This window comes from Macrobrachium nipponense, chromosome 18 (assembly GCF_015104395.2).
Source record: "Macrobrachium nipponense isolate FS-2020 chromosome 18, ASM1510439v2, whole genome shotgun sequence".
Lineage (NCBI taxonomy): Eukaryota > Metazoa > Arthropoda > Malacostraca > Decapoda > Palaemonidae > Macrobrachium > Macrobrachium nipponense.
The window spans coordinates 20968350-20988711 of record NC_087211.1 but is presented as its reverse complement, the minus strand read 5'-3'; the positions used below and the strand labels follow the sequence as shown (position 1 = coordinate 20988711).

Genomic DNA, 20362 nt, shown 5'->3' with positions numbered 1-20362 from the left:
CTCTCAGGGAAATTAACAAGTCGCCGTCTCAGCTTGCAACGGGTCGCCAGCTGCGCGATGGGGTACCGACGGCCAGGAGACACCTGTTAGTAGACAGATATTGGAGGCAGACGATACGTCGAAGGGAGTTACAAGTGGCAAGGTCGCAGGAGGCGATGCGCATCCCTGGCACTACCAGAAGACTGCCGCCCATCGAACTAGGTACCCATGTATGCATACAAAACCAAGCTACCAAGCAATGGGATCGAACGGGCATAGTAACAGAAACAAAGCCACATCGTCAGTACACCGTCAAGCTTAACGGGAGCGGCAGGCTGTCAAAAAGAAACAGACGACACCTGAGAGTCATCGCTCCGCCCTCTGGCACGCCCATGTCCCAGCACGAGTCCTCCGCAAACCATACCCCGACAGAACAGGGGACACGCACCACACAGGAGCCCAACGTCGTTGATAGGCCCAGAAGAGCTGCTGGTAAACCCAAGTGGCTCAAAGACTTTGTAGAGTGATGTTATTACCTTTTGTATGCAATTGCATCAGGAATTGATATTTCTTTTCAGAGAATTTATGTATTTTATTTCGTTTTTGTGTATGCATCGAGAAGTTAGCTTTAATTTTTTGTTTCTTTTCTTGTCTCATTGATCTAAGGGCATTTTTCCCTTTTATTTATTTGTCATGTATAAGAATGTTCTTGGGGGGGGATGTACAATATGTTTTGTATTTTTCCCCTTTTTATTTTTGCCATGTATAAGTATATTCTTGAGGGGGGGATGTACGATATGTTCTTCGGCCATGCGCTGCTGAGCATGCATCCGTTATTGGCAATTCTGTATACGCTGTTGCGAGTCAGTTGGCTCCCGAGTATCCTGTAATAAAGTCCAGTCTCCAGGACGTTGTGTCATTGCAAACCCAACAGTAACTATACAGCAGCAAGATTTTAACCAAATCCTAGTCTACATGTCAACAAGTGATAAAGAAAGAAATAAGCGAATAATAAGCGCCTTACATGTAGCATTAGAGAAGACCACAGACCTGCCTGTGATTGTCCTTGTGGATTCCAATGGGCATTTAGGTTTCATAGGGACACAAGAACTTGACCAAAATGGAAAATACGTTATGGACCTAATGGAAAAATACGACCTAACGCTATTAGTTGGAGATCCCAGCTGTAAAGGAGAGATAACCTGGAGTAGAGGAAATCAGATCAGCACTATAGACTTTGCCCTAATCAACCAAAATATGTATAAAAACTACTAATGTATGGAGTTAGATGAGGGAAAGTATGAATATGGTCCATCAGACCACCACCTCATAAAAGTCCAATTCAGAGTAAACACTATAGTAAGGAAAACATTCAAAAATGAAAGAAAAGAAATCAGATATCTGAAAATAACAGAGGAGTCCAACAGGAAATATCTTGAATATATAGAATGGAAACTAAACCAACGAGACAGAAAAGGAGATCTAATCCAGCTGGAGGAAACAATTAGTGAAGCAAAAGCAAATAGCCTAGAGAAGATAATCAAAAGAAGGTTAAAGCAAGAAGAAATAGAACCAGTATGGGTCACAGTAAGAAACAGAAGGAAACCCGTGTATCGCTCCAGTCCTTTATTACATATCCAGTCCATACAGAGATGTGACTGCAAGTGAGTTGCAGACACGCGGGATACATTGGCGCCAATCGCGCTGCCCTCTTGGCAACAGACATTACACATGTTCAACCATCCTACATCATCCCCCCCACCCCCCCCCACCCCCCCCCTAAGATTATGGCATGGCAGAATGGCATAATATTAAATGGAAATAATCAGTGATAGGCAAATAAGTATTAAATACATCCAGACACACACACACACACACACATATATATATATATATATATATATATATATATATATATATATATATATATATATATATATATATAAAATAATATGCAAGAAAGAAAAAAACTCCCTATAGGAAAAAAGCAATGGTTAATGCACAGGTATCACAGCACAAAGGGACATTCATGGCAGCAACATGAATACCTATGCATAAAAATATGTCTGCAAAAATTAATTGTAGCCAGACGGTCGTTGCAGAAACGCGGGATACATTGGCACCAATCGCGCTGCCCTCTTGGTAATGGACATTAGACATGTCCAACCATCCTACAGTCACCAAAGAAATAAAGAAAGAAATAAGCCAAAGAAGGATATACAACAAATTAAAAAGGAAAGCCACAAGAATAGAAGAAAAGAGATACTATGAAGAAGCATTTCATAGACAAAAACAAGAAGTACAGATGATAATAAAGAAAGCATATGAAGAAAAGGTTAGAAATGAGATAATGAATGATAAAAACAGACACAGGAAAACTGGGATTATATAGACATGCTGAGAGGAAAGACCACCTCATAAAAAGGATGGATAAGGACATACGACGAAAATAAGCAAGAGATTTTGGAAGAAACCCTAAGAAAAGAGCTGGTGAAATTCTGGGAAACGATATACATAAAAGAAAAAGAAAACAAAATAGGAGAGATATGGAGTGAAAGCAAGAAAGAACAGTATAAACATAACATGGAAGAAATAAAGAAAAGATTAGGACAGCAGATGAAATACCATATATCTTTAAGAGAGCACATGGATGGAGTGTATGACCTAACAAAGACAAAAATTGAACCCGTGGAAGAAATCAACATTACAGAAGATGTACAAAATCAACTCGAGAAAATGAAAGCAAATAAAGCACCAGGGCCAGACGGAACGAAGCCAGTAATGTTCAAACTATTCTTACAAAGTACCAATCTTCAAAAAGAATTGGCAGTGTTTAAACAGAATACTGAAGGGCAGGAAAACACAGAGAAGCTGGTTTTAGTAAAACACAACACCCCACAGTCAAAGATCTTAAGCCAATTGCTCTAATAAATTCATCATATAAAATTTTCATGGGGAGCCTGAAAACCAAAATAGAAAAGTATGTTAGTAATATAGAAAAAAATGAATGAACTGTAATCAGGCTTTACCGCACAAAGGAGGGAACTGATAATTTATATAATATCTTACAATACTGCATACAAGAAACGTACAGAAGAAAGGACCCACTATTTGTTGTATCAATAGACTTCCAAAAAATATTTGACTCAGTTAATAGAAAAAAAAAACTCATACAAGTCATGATGAAATATAGGTTGGTGCTGAGGTAATAAATGCAGTTGCAAAGATATATACAAATGGTGTAACAAGTCCATGTCTTAACAATATAGAACAAAAAGAGCTAAATGTAACTAATGGAATAAGACAAGGATGCAATGGGTCAACCATAATCTTTCTACTAATAACGTACCTGATAATAGAAAAACTAGAAAATACAACAGAAGGTTTTAGAAATTAAGTTATAAGGATAGTGGCACTATTATATGCAGATGATGGATTATTACTAGGACGCACCCTTGAAGAAATAGCGAGTGAATGTGGCCTAAACATAAACAAGGACAAGAGTAACAGTAATATACTACGACTGGTATAGTATCGATGATGTGGAAAATATAGAGTACATAGGAGGAATAAAAATAGTTAAGCAGATTAATAACCTATAGAGTGACAATCAACAACATGAAAGACTGCTTCTGAGAATAGTGAACCAAGAACACTACCCTGTGGAACTCCAGACACAATAGGTCTTTTTTCTAATGATTACATCATGAACTGCAACTTGTTGCATACCTATAAAGAAATCTTGAAGTAATCCTGAAACATAAATCCACCCACTCTAATATTCTAAAGTTTATAAAGAAGTCCTTTGTGATTTACTAAATTGGAAGGAGCACCTAAATCTATTTGAACTATTCTACACTCAAAACCCTTATCGATTAAGGTTATCTTGCCGCCAATGGTGTGCCAAGTCTATAAAAGAGCATCGCAGGTACCTAACTGCTTACTGTAAGCATGTAGACTACCAAATTTCCATGAAGAGAATGAACAATTTAACTGCTACATCATCCTATTGAGACCTGGTGTATTGCAAGTGGTTCATCAGAAACTCGCTGAACAGCTTGAAAAATTCAATATCTTGCCAAACACCCACCAGCTTACAGATAAAATTCCTTCACTAAACCAGCTTAGGTTCTCTGCCAAATATCCTACTTGAATTTATAAATCATATTAATTATACAATTATACTAATAACTAAACTAAGAGCAACATTTGATACAGCAGTAAATGTGCTTATAATGTAGACTAAAACTGGACTATAATAAAATTGAAGTAAAGTGTAATCTTTTTGTAAGAGATATACAATTTCACCGAGATGTACACTATAGAAAAGATACAGTAATGTGACCAAAGAAAAGTAAATGAAGATAGAACAGAACGTTAACTATACAGCAACAGGGTAAACAATTAACTTGCAAAATGGTGATAGTGAAACATTAAAAATAATCAGTCACATGTGCACGTAATACAAACATGGTAAGACGAGAGCAAGCAACCTGAGAGTTGTGATTGATGAAACTAAATATGACGTAGTGAAAATAATAAGACACCTTACTTAAGGAAAATGGACTCTAAAGAGGATACATACGGATCTATATGTTAAAGCTGTTTATGGATAACCACATTATTCACTGAAAACCCTGCAGTGTTTAATGAACAAACAGCAAAATAAAAATAGTGAACAAATCCCAGGTGGATGGTGCCACACTGTTGACTACCAAATAAAGTAAGAATACAAAATGAACTCTTTTCTACTACATGTGTCAATGGGAGATGAATACACGTGCAAAAATGTGTCCAACATATAGATTAATCGATTCCATGTGCATCGAGGAAATCGAGAACCCCCACCAGACTTTTCTTAAGTTATCCACAGAACTAACAAGAAATTCAAACAAACCTTAAAAAGAAACTGAATGAGAAACAAAGAAGGCTTTCCTATTCAAAACCAGATCAGAAGAGGAGCGCAAGGTATTATTAATGATAATAAATAAAATGTTGTAAATAGCAAACAAATGGATCCTCCAAAATAAGAATATGGATATATCTTGTTGGATTCCCTACCATTTACTAATAAGGAGTTTTGGAACTTCAAAACTTGACAGACATTAATGAGGAAGGCTGTATTGTATAGAAAGTGGATATTCATTACTATCTGTTATTATATTATATTTATAATAATAAATTGCGACCTACGGGTGACAGTCCGGTGTAAGCAAGTATAAGCTTGTTGGCGCCAAAACTGTCAATGTTAGAGTAGAATACTATATGCTTAGCTCTTAGCTACAAAGTTTTTAGAAATAATATTAATTTTATAATGTTTCTCATAAGATATAATCAGAAAGTCTCAAAATATTGCAGTAATTTTTAAGGTTATCCACAAATATTCTTTTATAGATGTACTATTTAAGAAAATAAATAATTCTTGAGAGTATATTTATTAATATAATTATATATTCTATTGCTAAAACTTAAATATGAGATACATTACACATTTAGGCGTTCTCGAGTATTGTTCATTCAGTTACATAAACCTTTCCTGTCTCGGTCTACACTGCTGCCCCAAGTTGCTTCTTGTTCAATCGTAGCTTGAGCGGGAGAAACTAACTTAGTGGTTACGTACTTCAGTTATACTTGTTTGACTTATTCGTACGAAGACCACCGGTGAAAATGGCTGGATTGACGAAAGGCGGCATTGCCGTAAGTTGCTATAATACATAAACGTATAATTGATAATGTATTCCAGTGATAGGTAAGAACTGGAGGCTGAATTGAGGGTGGCCCATTAGGTACTAGCCTATGTATCCTAGCTTAGCTGTAATTACTTGGTTTACGTACGTTTTTTTTATCTAAACTGCTGTCAAGCACAGCCAGTTGATATGACAGAAGGGTCCTTGGTAGTGATGTTAGCCTCTCAGGGTGTGCAGGTACCTAGGTAGTACTAGGCTACTCGGAAGAAAGCGAAGCCTAGGACACTTGACATTTACGATGAGCGTAACTTTAAGGAAACAACTAAGTGGACTACCTGGGCCAGTCTTGCCCTCTCGTTAACCCTCCTTCCAGAAAAAGTAACACATTCTGACGCCAGAGATGACACCAGTCGCGAGTCATCGGTCGTGGAAGCAACCCCTCGAGACCTCTACTCTCCTCTTGAAATAAGAGTAGGGTAAACTACATGCTGGGGACTAACCAGCTCACCGACTACCGGCCTATTAGGCCTATTAGGCCCCCCCCCCCCCCCTCTGAAAAAGTACTTTAACACGTCCCAACACCGGAGATGGTCATCAGTTATGAGTAGGCTAGTTGGTGGTGAGAGGAACAGCTCGAGGCCTCGACTCTCCTTTCGAAGTAGGGTAAATCACCACGGCAGGCAAAGAGGCCACCTACAATCAACGCTTGCCACCCTCCGAAAAAGTACATTATAACGCGTCCTGACACCAGAGATGGGCATCAGTTGCGACTTGTTGTGGTGAGAAACGGAGCTAAAGACCTCTACTCTCCTTTCGAAATAAGTATTTTCTCCAAAGTTAGAAATTAAGGCCAAATTTTAAGATTAAACAGAGGGTACTGAAAAACGGTCTCAAACGTAGTGCAAATCTACACCAAAACGCGTTCAACAGTTTTACTTACAACTCGAAGTATTTAGAAGATTGACGCCATCTCAATGTTTACAGAGTCGCTTGTGTCAATAAACTAATCATTTCCTGAGATAAATCCGCACACCACTTGTACCCACAGACGCTGGGGCACTTTCATCACAACAATTGGAAAACTTTCCCTCACCGAGTAAACAACTGTTTTGTAGAAGACGACAAAGAGTGCACTCGATAATTTTTTTAAATAAAAAATAGTAAAACATCAATATTTTACATATTTATGATGATTAATTTGAAAATATTCGTTATTGAAAAAGTAACTCGATTCTGACTAAAATTTAAGTAATTATTTTTTGGAATTAGAACGTTCTTTTAAGTCCTGTATTATGACGTCACGACATCTTGACTTTCGTACCTATTGTAAATAATTGCTTTACTCAACTTTCTTGCAGAACAGTTTACCAATTATTCATGCAGATTATCAGCTTTTCATGTAATTGGTATAATCGTAATGCGCATATATATCTTTATTATTTACTTTTTGGATATATGAAGATGTTTTACTGCCGGATTACAGCCATAGTGTGACTCAATCACTTTCGGTCCCTGGGCCTCTGTCTGTTTTCGCACCATAAGAAATTAATGGGGCCGAATTTGCAATGACCAGAAAGTCGTTAAAAGAGGAAAGTTATCATTGAGGGGCATATGTTTTGATTGAGAAAAATACAAATTTATACAATAGCTAGCTTGTAAAAAATACTTGATTACAAAAAACTTGATTGACAACTAAGCAGCATAGCTACCTACTATGGGTTTCAGCGACAGTGCAAGTATGTTTTTTGTCAATATTTCTGTAACGAACACTCGTATCAGAACGAGATTTTGCTATATTCCAATAAACCCAGTGCCTTAATTTATAAGGGTATCGTGAATCACTAATCGTAAAGAATAACTACACTTGTCCTTGTACCAAGAGACAAAAACTCCATTATCCAGAAATGGATACGAACACACGTAAAAAGCTCCACCTACCCTCTCCCCCCTCCACCCCTTTCCTTCTTCGTTCCTTCGCCTTCCTTTCTCTCTCTCTCTTTCTGTTGCCAATTGGTATGTGTTCACCCTCCAAACTGGGTATAAGACTTACACAAAACGTGGAAATTGGTGATATTAGCCTATGTATTGAAAGTATATATACATAAATATTAAAGCAATTTTATCATTATTGCATTACTATGACAACTAGAACTCATGGAAACAGTTTATAATAATGCATCGGCGTATGTGTGAAGCTCCACTAATGTGGCAATGATGATTTTGCCATTTTTAGCATGCAAACATTAAAGGCTACATTTATTTCTGGCATAGTTATTAAAAAAAATCAAAATACTGATATAGACTTAAATCAATGAAAAGTGCTAGAGAAAAAAAAAAAAAAACATTATAATCCACTTATCAGTCCTCTGTTCCGCTATGGTTTTCGGCAGCCAGATGTATGACAAGGTTAGAAACATTGGATTGTATCTACTTTAGAAATATCTGTAATTTTTGGGGGTAATTTGGTTGCAAAAAAGGGGTAATAGACATGAATTAAATAAATTTTTTGAAATAACAAAGTAAAGTTGAATTAAATAATGAGTAAAGTAAATAATTAAGGGAATAAAACTTTGCAGCAGCAGTGTCTGCTGCTCGTAACTGTGTTTGTGGAGTGAGTGCTTAGGAACCAGGAACAGCAACGTGGTTCAAGTGCAATGTGGAGTGATTAAGACCAAAATGTGTATAATAAGAATCAAATAAGCACTGTGGAGTTTCAGTTGTGATGGCAGTAAGGATAAAACCACTGATTACAAGGTAAAAATGAATTCAGTTCAAACCATGACCCCGGGAATATGGTAAAACACCACGGCAGGCCAACCCTCATCACGGTGGACGGGTCTTATTCACTCGATATTTAATTGGTGAAACAAGAATACAATTGCAACTCTAAGCATACCATTTAAAAGACTGAAGTTTCGTCAACATAATGTGATATATGAAAGCCCCATACGAACTAAAATAAGCATGTGAGCTCTTCGTAAAATATGTTTTCAAGGCAGTTTTGAAATCCAATATGGCGGCTACGTTTTGCATGGAAGGTTCTGATCAGTGACGGCTACCATCTTTCCCCAGCCTTCCCAGCACTCATTTGAACAATGCCAGCATATATATGTAATGTTTATTGATCTTACTCAAGATTGCAGTTGTAATCAGCACAATAAAACAACATTTTGTTGCCTATATTAGTGAAAGTATGAAACTTTTTATTCCCGGGGTCATGGTTTAAACTGAATTATTTTTTACATTGTAATCAGTGGTTTTATCCATACTGCCATCACAAATGAAACTCCACAGTGCTTATTTGATTGTAATTTTACACATTTCGTTCTTAAGTCACTCCAAATTCAACTTAAAATATGTGAGTTTGTTCACGGCGGGAATAATTTTGTATGTCTGGCAGCCAGAATCCACGAGTAATTGAGCAGATGATTTGATAGTGAATTGTTTATGACAAAAAGAAAATCTTTTTTTCAGCACTTTTTGTTTATTTAAGTCTATATTACTATTTTGACTAAAAACTATTTTACGATGCCTTTATTAAATATTTCCGTGAATTATAGATGTCATAGTAATGCAGTAGTGATAAAATTGCTCAAATACAGTGTTCCCCCCGTATTCGCGTTCTCTGGATTCACGGACTCACACATTCGCGAATTTTTCTTTGGAACCTATCTAGAAATTATTCGCGGACGGACTCGCCCATTCGCGGAATTTTCCAACGAAAATAATCACTAATTAGTTTATTTTGATGTTTATTTTCATGACTAAATACATTTTTATGATACAAAAAATGATTGACTAATTTTCAAATATTAATTTTTGATTAATACTGTAATTAGTTAAGTTTAATAAGTTGTTTAAATATCACATAATAAAAATAATAATTCTCTCTCTCTCTCTCTCTCTCTCTCTCTCTCTCTCTCCTCTCTCTCTCTCTCTCTCTCTACACTAGATACTAGCATGCGCTAGTGGTAACTCTCGCCCTCTGTTTGGGCTGGAAGTGTATGTATAAGTATATCTTTATGGAAAAATAATAATATACAGTACTAGTTTACAAATAATATTAGTACGTTTAATGAGATTAAACAGTAACAATAACATTCTTCTCTCTCTCTCTCTCTCTCTCTCTGCTATGGCCTGCTGTTTATATATTTTCTAATGGTAAAATGTTTAAGATACTTTAAATTATATTAATAATACCAATTCAATGGTATATTTAATGTAGGATAATACTTAGCTAGACATTTGGTATTTGTGATTTCAAATTACATTGTTCCCTTGTAAAAAGAAAATGGATGTCTCAAATAGTAACAGTATGAAAGAAAACGTGCATGACTGAATACATATGGGGGACTGAATTATTTTCACATATGTAACCAAGTCATTCAGTACGTACATAGTATGTATTTATGTATAAACATAAAATGTAAGATTTACTTTAAAATAGTATTAATAATATTCAAAGATTAATATGAACCATAATAGGATATTTTATGTATATTTGATGAAGGATGGTCTTTAAGGGATACTTTGGTGTTTGCATGTTAAAGATAGTTTATGAGCATTTTTAGAGGGGGGTTCCAAACATTCGCGGATTCTAACTATTCGCGGGGGGGGTCTGGTACGCATCCCCCGCGAATACGGGGGGGACCACTGTATATATTAAATATATAATATATATATATACTGCAGATAGATATGCTAAATTCACTTATTTCCACTTATTTTTTTGTAAGTCTTATCCCAAGTTTAGAGGGTAAACAAAAAACAATTGGCAACACTGTAGCTGTATCACAGCAAAACTGATGAAATTTGTGTCAGGAATCTGGTTACTTATACAACAACAAATATTTTCAAATGAATTATCATGAATACGTAATAATTATATGTAATTCATAACTTTATTCTGTTCATTAACGAGTTATTTAAATGTTATCTACCGCACTCTTCTTCCTGAACAATAGTCATGTTTTCCCAGCTGGAGCCAATACACCAGTCGTTTAAGATTTTATAAGTAAAGTGTCCCAACGTCTATTGGTACAAATGGTGTGTAGATTTAGCAGGAAATGGAAAGTTTATGGACACAATCTTCTACATGTAAAGTATTATAAGTAAAATTTCAAAAGGGTCAGGTGAGGTAAGTTTGCACTGCGCATGGCTAAACTTTCTTTAACATCTGTTTAACTGGAAATTATGTATTATTTTGTGACTTGGAAGAAAACACTTACTTTGAGAGAAAGGTTGGGGTCTCGGTCTGTTGTTTCCACGCTGGTTGGGATATGAATGGCGTCTAATTTAGGATACTGTAAGTGCTAAAGTTATTTTTTGGGAAAGTGTCCGCGCAGCAGTACAGTGTCTGCCTGTCTGCACAGTGATGCTTTACCCTAGTATCTATAGCTAGGTAGTAGTTATCTATAAAAGAGGTATTTTTCCTACAGTATAGCCTACTTTTAGTGTTGCTAATGAAAGATGTGGTGGTGTTTATTGTCGGTCAATTACCTATTAGGTAGGTGTTAACCTCACATCTTTATTGGAGGCCCTATGAAACGCAGGTTTTGGGGTAGATCTAGGTAATAACTCCATGTTCGAGTAGTATGTCTTTGGAAAGATAAAATTTAAAATTATTGTTATTTTTGTGGGGTAGACTGCAATTAACCACCAGGGGCTATAATAGATTCACATCACCCCTGCATTTGATGTCTAGGCCAGTCCCTTACGGCACTTCTGATTGGCTGTTGATAAGCCAATCAAAGGGCTGGAAGCTCTCAGTCTCTCTTGAGAGTTCACTTAGACAGGATATATTCCACCTATCTCCTGAGGGATACATCTTTCAAAAGTATCCCTTGGGAGAGGTGAAACATACATCCTGCCTATGTGAACTCTCAAAAGAGACTGAGAGTTCCCAGCCCTGTGATTGGCTTATCAATACCCAATCAGAAGTGTTGTAAGGGACTGGCCTAGACATCAGATGCACAGGTGATGTGAATCTACTATAGTATGTACTAAACATGTTGAAATACATTGGGACAGCAGACTCCCAGGTCCATAGTGGCTTGTATTCGTGGGACTGTTCCTTGCAAGACATGTTTTTGGGCTGGGGTGAAACACAGGACGAGAGAACGGACATGTATGATGGCCACCCTGAGAGTTGTAAGAGATCCGTATGTTCAAGAAGGGATTGGCTAAGGAAATCTACTATCTATTGTTCTTTGGGTTGCCAGCATACAATAGGGTAACATTTAAGTTCTGATGTTAATTATGTCAACTGTAAAAAAAAAAATAACAGTAAAATCTTAATAAGCAACCAAAATGCTACTGGAAAAGCCATTCCAAGCTACTAAGATATGTGAAACCTATGGCCTATAGTTTTAGCACTGGGGCCCTTCTGTAACACAAGATTAAGGTAGACCTACCCTTAGTGCTTATTGTAATGTGGGAAAACACAAGCTTGTTTTACCCAATATATCTTGTACAGAAACCATCTTGGGTAATGACCAACCATCTTTTTAAAGTTATAGAGAATACTGTGACCACTGAACCAATGATTTCCATTGTTAAAGTTATAGAAATAATTAGCTATTAAGCCCTTTTGTCTTTATTTATGTACATTTGAGTGTGACAGTTTGAAAATGAAATTTGCCCTCTTTTTGTACGTAAGTAACTTTACCCAGCAGATATATACTTAGCTATAGACTCGGTCGTCCCGACAGAATTCAAAACTCAGCGGCACACGCGACAGGTAGGTCAGGTGATCCACCATTCCCGCCGCTGGGTGGCGGGAGGGGTTGGAACTATTCCCGTTTTCTAAGCCATAATTTCTCTGTCGGTTGAACGGACAACACCTATTGTTCGCTTCCTCCATCTTGGATTTCAACTCGTTTGCGAGAATTTGGATTGGTTTTTTGGTGACGTATTCTGTTTTTTTTTCTCTGGCTTGGCATACGCATTGTGGACTGTTTTTCGACTTTGGTTTTGACTACTCTTTCACGATGTCTGACGCTAAGGCTTCACCTAGTTTAGAGTTTGCAGTAGGGAAGACTGTAAGGTTAGGCTGCCTAAATCGGCATTAGATCCGCATAGTATTTGCGCTAAATGCAGGGAGAATGAATGTTCTTTTATAACACCTGTGTGGAATGCAGAACCTTACGGAGCTTGAATGGAAGGAATTATCATCATATGTTAGGAAGCTTGAGAGAGATAGAGTGAGGAAGGCTTCAGCTAGGTCATCTAGTAGATCTTGCTCCTTAGAACAAGAAATTAACTCTCCATCTAACAATTTTCCCTTAGCCTCAGCTGCTTCTCCCTGTTCTGAATCCAAAGATTCTTCATCAGAGAGGGAAAAATGTAAAAGCTTCAATTAAGAAACTTCAAGCTCAGCTACGAGCTCTAAACCAAGGTAAGAGTGGTAATAGTGACTTGTGCAGTGTCCCCAGTGCAGTGGAGGGGGCGTCTGACCGGTTCCTCATTGCTCCTAGGCCTAGACCTCTTCCAAACTCCCAGGACCAGGGGAGGAGGAATGTCGAAAGCCGCAGGGAGGATGCAGAACATCCCCAACGGTCAGGCGTCCCTTCGGCAGATCCTGTTGTTAAGTCCCAGGCTGCCTCGGATTGCCGCAGAAAAGGCGTCCTAAAGGAGTGTTTTTCGGCCTCAGACTCTTCCTCTCCCTAAACGAGGATGGAGTTCGGCCTCCCGTTCGCCGCCCTTTGAAGAGAGCCTGGAAGGCGGCCTCCAAAGGAGACGCTGCTGACTCCAGCCAGAGCGTTTTCCCGAGGATTGGCCTTCGGGACCTAAGAGGACTAGACAAGAGGAGCCTGCTCTTCAGGATCCGACCAAGAAGTTTTTGGTTAATCTGCAAGAGCAGTTAGCGTCGCTCGTAGGCTCTTTTGCTAAGGCTCTACAAGGAGGAAGGATGTCTCGCTCCCTGTTAAGGGAGTTCCGCCTCAAGCGTCCTCCCTTCCTTCGTATAGGAGAGAACTCTCACGTTCCTCCAGGGCGTTTATCGCCTTCGTCAAGGGACTCGTCGGATAGGAGTTGTTCTCCTGAGAGAAGAGCCCTTTCGCCTATAGGCTGGCTTCCCCGAAGCGCCCCATCTTAGCACACGCGCATCGAGCAGAAGTCTCGATCGGTTTAGCTACAAGGAACCGGAAAAACCGATTTAGGTATCAGGATCCCTTCGGGTCTTCAGGACCATGGAGCCAGACAGAGACGCAAAGAGGCAGCAAGACGCAAGAAAGGACGTCAAGAGCCTCTTAGAACGCTGGATTCAGGACGTCAGGGATTCTGCTAGAAGGCAGGAATCAGGACGCTTTGAGACAGGACGCCATGAGTCAGGGCGCCAGGAGTCAGGGCGCCAGGAGTCAGGGCGCCAGGAGTCAGGGCGTCAGGAGTCAGGGCGCCAGGAGTTAGAACGCCAGAAAATCAGGACGCCAGGAGTACGTTAGGCGTTCAAGTGTTAGGGCGCCAAGAGCCTGTTAAGCGTCAGGAATCAGGACGCGGGGATCTTTTCAAGCGCCCTGAATCAGGAGCCAGGAGCCTAGCAAGCGCCACGAACCCGACGAACCTAGACAACAAAAGAGTCTAGTAGGCACAAGAGTGTTGCCGACAGACAGGAGCCTCACTCTTCGTATAGGAGTGCTAAATGTTCCGCGCTCCCATTCTCGGGAAAGGAGTTCTTCTCCCGGGAAGAGCCAGATCACTCCAAAACGATCTCCTTCTGTAGATCAGTTGGACCAGGTATCGGAAGACGAAGAGCCTGTAGATGTAGCAGTTTCGGACTACAAGAGACTTTCTCTTTTGCTGCTAAAGGAGTTCGGAGACTCCCTTCATCCTGCGGACCCTCCTTCACCAGGTCTGGTTGGATGTCCAGCACTAAAGCTCTCAAATCGTCTTCCTTCGTTAAGATGCGCCCCGCTCTTTGTATGAAAAAGGCATTGAAAACTTTTTCAGAGTGGTTGACTTCCAGAAGGGAAGCGGGCAAGACCAGTTTTTTCCTGCCCTCCTTTCCAAGTTAACAGGCCAAAACCAGGAAAGGTGGCTACAGAGACCAAAGAGCCGATGGGGTTAGGCCTGCCTTCTGCCGCGGATGCGGATTTTGTTTTTGCTTCCTTAGTGGACTCTGCTAGGAGGAAGTCGTTGCTGTCTGCTAAGGCGACTTGGGTTGGGGCATGTGTGAGCTGGACCACCTTCTAAAGGGCCTCTTTAAAACCCTAGAAGTCTTCAACTTTATGGACTGGGCGTTAGGAGCATTAGCGAAGAGAAGCTCAGGACACGGACTTTGTTTCCATGGAGGAACTTTCGAGCGTCCTGGCTTGTCTGGAACAAGAGCGGTCATGGGACGGTTCTGTGGAAGTTGCCTCTCTTTTTGGAACGGGAGTTTTGAAGAAGAGATCTGTCTTTAGCTCTTTCTTAGCAAGAGCAGTATCACCCTTGCAAAGGACATCTCTTCTTTTTTGCTCCTTTATACCCCGCACCTTTTTTTTTTTTTTTTTTTCCACCAAGAGTACTGGTTAGAGAGGTTTTCGAAAATCTCTTACGGAGAAGGCAACTCAAGATCTCCTCACGCACTCAGCAAGAAGTTTAGGCCGGCAGTGCCGATAGAGAAGAAAGAGAGACCCTCTTTTGTTCAGCCCTTTCGAGGGGCCCTCCTCTTCTAGAGCCCCTCTTAGAGGTCGAAGACCAGAGAGAAAGAGTAGACCATCTAGAAGGTCCTTCGGGAAGTCTAGATGAACAGCAAGTCCTCCAGACGAAGTAGGCGCCAGGCTACTCCACTTTGCCAAAGTCTGGGCGCAGAAGGGAGCGGACTCCTGGTCCCTCTCTATCCTGAAAAAAGGATACTTGATCCCCTTCAGGGAAAATCCTCCCTTGACGACAACTCCAAGGGAGTTAACCGCCAGATACTCGGATCCGGTCCGAAAGCTTGCTAGTTTGCAAGCAGTGGAACAGATGATTTCCAAAGGAAGCGGTAGAACTGGTTCAAGATCTCCAGTCCCCAGGATTCTACAATCGGCTATCCTGTACCGAAAGCATCGGGGGGATGGAGACCAGTTCTAGACGTCAGTGCCCTGAATTTCTTTGTCTTGAAGAAGAAATTTTCAATGGAGACGTCTTCCTCTGTTCTATATGCTCTTCGTCCAGGACTGGATGGTGTCCCTGGACCTTCAGGATGCGTATTTCCATGTGCAATTCATCGCAGCAAGGAAATATCTGAGGTTCATGTTCCAGGGAAGTGTTCCAGTTCCGAGCGATGTGCTTCGGACTTTCGACTGCCCTCAAGTCTTTACGGACATCATGAAGAATGTAGCTTATTGGCTACATCTGGAAGGGATCAGGATCTCGTTATATCTGGACGATTGGCTAATAAGCCCAATCGGAGAAAAAAATGTCTGGAGGACCTTTTAGTGACTCTAAAGTTGACAAAGTCCTTAGGACTTTTAGTAAATCACGAGAAATCCATGCTGACTCCCCAGCAAAGTATTGTCTATTGGGGATTCAGATGGATTCTCGGGATTTTCTAGCGTATCCTTCGCAGGAAAGGAGAGAACGCTGCCTAGAAAAGGTGTCAGTCTTCTTAAGGAAAGAACATTGTTCCGCGAGGGAATGGATGAGCTTGCTGGGGACCCTCTCCTCGATGGAAACAGTTCGTTTCCTTAGGAAGACTTCACCTACGACCCCTTCAATTTTATCTGAAGGAGAAGTGGGATGGAAGTCCAACAATCTGGGAGAGACTTTTCCAATCTCGAAACGGATCAAGGAGAATATCCGTTGGTGGTTAGATCCACAGAAAACTAAAGCAAAGGAATCTCCCTTCGCTTACAGAACCCGCGCCTAGCGTTGTTTGCAGACGCCTCAGATTCAGGGTGGGGAGCGACCCTAGGTTCGTCAAGAAGTGTCAGGCATTTGGGAAGGAGAACAAGTGTCCTGGCACATCAACAAGAAAGAGCTAACAGCCATTCATCTAGCTTTGGTTCATTTCGAGGAACAGGTCTCAGGTCTGGGGATTCAGATTCACTCGGACAACACAACAGCCCTCGCTTATATAAAGAAGCAAGGGGGGACGCATTCCTTTTCCCTGTACGAATCAGCAAAGGATCTGCTGATTTGGGCAGGAAGGAAGATCTCTCTCCTCACAAGGTTTGTACAGGGAGAGAAAAATGTGGCCGGGCAGATCTGTTAAGCAGAAAAGATCAAGTCCTACCCACGGAATGGACTCTCAATCCTCAGATTTGCCAACAACTGTGGCATCTGTGGGGAAGGCCCAATATAGACCTGTTTGCGACCAACAAGAACACAGATTAGAAACCTATTGCTCCCCGATCTCGGATCCTCAAGCAGTAGCAGTAGACAGCTTTCTGCTAGATTGGACGGGCTTGGACGCGTACGCCTTCCCTCCTTTCAAGATAGTAGGAGAAGTGTTGAGGAAGTTCGCTTGCTCGGAAGGAACAAGAATGACCCTCATCGCTCCACCTTTTGGCCGGCTCTCGATTGGTTCACAGAGGTGCTGGAGTGGTTAGTGGATTTTCCAAGATCGCTTCCACTAAGGAACGATCTTCTCAAACAACCCCACTTCGACAGGTTTCACAAAAAACCTCCCCGCTCTAAGTCTGACCCGCCTTCAGACTGTCGAAGGACTTGTCAGATCAAGGGGCTTTTCACGAGAAGTGGCGAAGGCTATTGCAAGAGCCAGAAGAGTCTCCACTTCTAAAGTATATTCAGGTCGATAAGTGGGAGGTTGTTTAGAAGATGGTGTAGGGAAAAGGAAATATCCTCCTCCAGTACCTCTGTAACTGAAATCGCAGATTTTCTCCTATATTTGAGAAAAGACTGTAACCTGGCAGTTTCAACAGTGAAGGGTTACAGAAGTATGCTGGCCTCAGTTTTTCGACATAGAGGAATAGATCTGACAAACAATAAAGATCTTCATGACCGGTTATAAAGTCTCTTGAGACCACGAAAGAACATGAATCAAGTAAACAAGAAGCCTAGCTGGGAACTTGGATGTGGTCCTCAAGTTCCTAATGTCGGAAAATTCGTACCGTCTCACGCAGCTTCGTTTAGGGACTTAACAAGAAAGTCTTTATTCCTTTTTGCGTTAGCAACAGCCAAGAGAGTGAGCGAGTTGCAAGCTTTGGAAGGTAAGTGGGGTTTAAGAAAGATTCAGCGATTTGCTCCTTTCAACCATTTTTTCTAGCGAAAAATGAAAATCCCTCAAAGCCTTGGCCAAGAAGCTTTGAGATAAAAGGAATATCTTCATTAACAGGGAGAGAACTAGAAAGGACTTTGTGTCCAGTCAGGGCACTCAAGTTCTACCTGGAGAAGAAGAAGTTGCTGAAAGGTACAGAAGAAAGTCTTTGGTGCTCTGTAAGAGATCCGAAAAGAGCGATTTCTAAGAACGCCCATTACATTCTTCATAAAAGATGTAATAAGGGAAGCTCACCTTAAATGCGAAGAAGAGCATTTCAAGGTTCTCAGAGTGAGAGCTCATGAAGTGAGAGCCATAGCTACGTCGATGGCATTTCACAAAACATGGTCGCTTCAGGCTCTTATAGATTCGACATTTTTGGAGATGTAATTCGGTGTTCGCCTCGAATTACCTAAGAGATGTTAAAATTTCGTACGAAAAAGTGCTTTGCTCTGGGAGCGTATGTTTCGGCGAATTCAGTGCTGGGAGAAGGGGCTGAGGCTAATCCTTCCTATTTAGTTTAAGGCTTAAATTGCTGTTTATTGGTGGTTGTTTTTATTGGTTAATTGTCAGAGGGAATAGGGACCCTCTTACAATTCATAGATTGTAACAAGACTAACATGGTCGGTGATCGGGATTGGCTTCAGTGCTCTTTGTGATTTGTTTAATAACCTTAACTCTGTCATGTAAGAGGGCGAGTCTCCATTGATATGACAAAAGGTCAAGGCTCTACCATGTAAGTGGGTCAGCCCCTATTGTACGATCCAGTATAGGCTCTGTCGCGTAAGCGGGCTAGCCCCCATTGACACGATCCAAAGAGTTATTCAACCATAGGTTCATTCCTCGTTGAAACTCTTGAGGCAAGCAGACTCATCGACAGTAGTCATGAAGTCTTCAGCCCAATAAGGTAGGAACTATGGATTATGTTTATCAAGAACATAGGTTGTTTTTTCCCTGTTTTTTTAATGATTTAGTTAAGTATTATTTTGTTTTTAGCTGTCTCTTGCCCGCCACCAAGGGTGCCAATCAGCTAAGTATATATCTGCTGGGTAAGTTACTTGTACAAAAATGATATTGTTAAGATACAATAAAGTTTTGTACATACTTACCTGGCAGATATATACGATTAATGGCCCACCCAGCCTCCCCTCAGGAGACAGGTGTAAGAGAAATTATGGCTTAGAAAACGGGAATAGTTCCAGACCCCGCCACCCAGCGGCGGGAATGGTGGATCACCTGACCTACCTGTCGCGTGTGCCGCGAGTTTTTGAAATTCTGTCGGGACGACCGAGTCTATAGCTAAGTATATCTGCCAGGTAAGTATGTACAAAACTTATTGTATCTTAACAATATCATTTTTATTGGTAAAATGTGATGCTGTCAAAGGTCTAGCATGCTTCACCAACTGTGTATACTTTTCGGGAAAAGTGATCCAAAGCCCAAAGACAAGTTATTTCTATTCTTACCATAGTGACTCGATTAGATTTTTGTTGGAGGAGAGTGAAAAATTCTTTTGTTTTTAACACTGATAATTAATTGCAGCCATCTTATTTAGGCTGTACAAAATCTCTGTGTTGATTTGCAGTACTGTATGAGAGTCGTCTTAGAAGGTGTATGTACATGTAAATTAGTTTGTATTATTTTATAAGTTGCCAATACACGATATGAAATTGTAACCTACATTTTTTAAAAGAGCTCTCACCCTTGTTATTTTGAACCCATAAACACTTATTTGCAGATGATGAATAACTTAATGAATTTAATTAATAATAACCTAATAATTTTTAGATTACCTCAGTAGTGACAGTCGATTTTCAGAGCTCCCGTTTGTAAGTACATATGCACATGTCAGTTGATGACGTAATTGCTGAAGTTCCGCCTACGTGTGGACATTGTCCAATGAGTTTGATTGTTTTCAGTTGGCGTGTTTTTTTTAAGTCCTACCAATTAGTTTTTGTTTGGAAATCAGTGTAGTTTACAATATTCCCATTGTCATTTCTTTTTATTGTGTGACTTTTTATATTGCCTTCGTATTCTAAAGTATTTTTAAGTATTCTACAGTAGTATTCTGCGTAGTGGCAGGGTCAAGGGACAAGCCATTGCACTAGGGCTCAGTAACAGAGACCAAACTTATACTATGCATGAGATCATGACCAAGCCCCATCTCAAACTAGAGTCAGGAGACCCAGAAGCTCTCACTTAACCTCCAAACACCCCCCCCCCCCATTGATATATATACACACATATATATATATATATATATATTATGTATGTATGTATTTATGTGAATGATTCCAGGCTCACTTGGAGTGTGAGGTCATAATTCAACTCTGAAATCTGTCTTATCAAGCCATGAGACCACCATGCTATGGAGTCCAGGCAAAACCAACTGAGGTACCATATTACTGTTTCAGCTGTACAGTGGTAGAAAGGCAGGCAGCATTATTAATTACTAAGGGTTGCCTGAAGAAGGTAATTAGCAATCACAGTTATTTCCTCAAACTCAGTGCTATGATTG

General features: G+C 40.2%; 1 protein-coding gene across 1 annotated transcript in view; it reads left to right on the top strand.

The window, feature by feature from the left end:
* The window catches only part of LOC135196528 (replication protein A 70 kDa DNA-binding subunit-like), a 251981-nt gene that overhangs the window by 105092 nt on the left and 126527 nt on the right, over positions 1–20362 (top strand).